Raw genomic sequence first — 2,625 nt, 5'->3', positions numbered from 1 at the left:
ACGGTCTTTGACTCCAAGAGAAAATACCCATGACATCAAATTACCAGATACAATAAACTAGAATGCCTCAAATTTAAGATTAGGCCTCCTGAGTCTTGAGTAATGGGTTCATGTAAACTTAAGCAAGTCCCTTCAACCAGATACCCTCTAAGCAGTGGTGACAGTCCCCAGACCAGGAGAATCATCACCTGGGAACTGATTAGAAAGAAAATTCCCCGGCCCCACCCTAGACTTACTAAGGCAGAAACTCTGGATATGGGGTCCAGCAATTTGACTTTTAACAAGTCTGTCAGGTGATTCTGATGCTTGGTAACATCTGAGAGGTAATTTTTCAAAATGATGTCTCACTTGTTAAAATTTGAGAGTGAAATTCTCAAAATTACGTCTTGCTGAGATGGAACAATCTTTAGGTTGGTGCTACCTAGCTCTCCATTTATACACATGGGACATACTCAACATGTAACATGCATGCATGACAAAACACAGAGAGAAAAAGGTCCCTAGAATATCCAAAAACTACTTAAAATTGGCTTAGGAATGAATTTTTTGTGATAATTCTGTACTAATGTCCAATATTTGGAGAAATGATTATATATTAAGCAAAACAATAACTTTTTGCTCTGAAGACATTATCAAAGTGATTCAAGTGGTAAAGTCTTGTTTTTCAATACCCGATACAGGTTCCAAACATAGCAAGTCTTTTGCTGACTCTCACAGAGTACCATTCTAAATTGAGATAGCCTTGCTTTCTTTAGAAGTATTGTTTCAAAAATTTAAATATCATGGGAAAATGTTCACAATATATTAAGTTAAAAAGTTATAGAACTTTACACATACTATGTACATATATGTACACATACATATATGTATATAGTATATATATATTGTATATGTATGTGTGTGTGTCTACCACTACAATGGAAGCTTCATGAGGGCAAGAGTTGTGTCTGTCTTGTTTCCCATTTTTATTTTCAGCACCTAGCACATAGTAGGTACCCAATAAACATGTTGACTATATGCACCCTGACTTTTTAAATAATAATATGAAGTCTTAATTTATTCATTCAAATCTAAGTTTTAGAACGATCAAAATACTCTTAATTATGTTCAGTGATCTCTGTATCAACCACATTATTTGGTACACAAAATAAATACATTTTAAAACAAGCTTTGTATTTAAAAAAAAAAAAAATGCAGATGTTCTTAGGTTAGTGATTCTTTGCTCCTATTTTTTCCTTGCTGAGCCATCTGAATAGACTTTTTAGCCCTCTGTCAAACAGCCATGATCTGCCCTGTCAGTCTCCACTACCAGGCACATTCTAAAATGAACAATCTCTATTTGTTCTCTGGCATTACTAGTTTCATATATAATCTCAAACTTACAGAAAAGTTATCTAGTTCAAATAATTTTTTTTTCTGAAACATTTGAAAGTTGCCAAACTGATGCCCTGTAACCCTAGAAATGTGTATGTATTTCCTACAAACAAGACAGTTCCACAGAACTCCAATACAACCATTAAAATTGGGAAGTTAACAATGATCCATTACCACCGTCTACTCTTCAGACCTCATTCAAGTTCCTCAGTTGGCCCAATAATGCTCTTAACAAAAGCATCTGCTCAAGCAAAAAAGCAGAATCATGAGGTACATTTTGTTCTCATGTCTCTTTAGTCTCAGTCTTCTCTGGCTTTTATGACCTTAACCCTTTACTCCAGCCATCCTGGTCTCCTTGTCATGGAGCCTCTGTCCTTGCTGTTCCATAGGTCTGGAATGATCCTCTCTTATATATGCCCATGGTCAGCTCCTTCATTTCTCCAAGTCTTCACTACAACAGCGCCTTCTTCATGAGGCCTTCCTTGACTCTATGTAAAATTTCTGTACCTCCTCCTGACATCAACTTTCTCCCTTCTCTGTAATGCTAGCATGCTATATACATAATTTATTTCTCCTTGCTTACTATCTGTCTCACTCATTTAAGTATAAATTCTGTAAGTGCATGGATGTTTCTGTTTTATTCACTACTATATTTCCTATACCTAGAGCAGAGCCTGAGAAAAGTGTAATGAATATTTGTTGGATAAATGAATAAACAAACACTTAGACAAAGTATATGGTTTCTGACCTAAAAGTAAAGTTGCAACATGAGCAGTGTAGCAACAAAAGGAGAGCTGAGAGGAGCTGGGGGATGGAAGTGGGAGAGGAGAGCTGGAAGGGAGACTAGAAAAGAGAACTGTTGCTTTTCTTTATAAGTCCTCTGCAAGCTGACTTTTAAACCATTCCAGTACATTGATGACATTGAAAAATATGAACTCTACTAAACTGTATGGAAGACATTTTTATTTTGTGATAATCTACGTTAAGTAGTGTCATGAACAACAATGCTTACATCAGGAAGGCTATGGTTGCTATAACACCACAGGCATGGTATGAGTGGTTGAAGTCTTCCATAGTGGGATAAATGACAGCTGCATCTATGATAATCCACCAGCCTGTAAAAAACTAAAACAGACATTAAAAAGTGATGCTAATGAGAAATTACCGTAATTTCATATCTTACTAGCTAAAAAGAAAGCAACGTTTCTAAATGAAGATATCCCTTCTAATGAATTTCAAAAATTTTTAAAT

Source organism: Leptonychotes weddellii, chromosome 4 (assembly GCF_054177405.1).
Source record: "Leptonychotes weddellii isolate Sample4059 chromosome 4, ASM5417740v2, whole genome shotgun sequence".
Taxonomy (NCBI): Eukaryota; Metazoa; Chordata; class Mammalia; order Carnivora; family Phocidae; genus Leptonychotes; species Leptonychotes weddellii.
Note: the sequence above shows the minus strand (reverse complement) of the source record.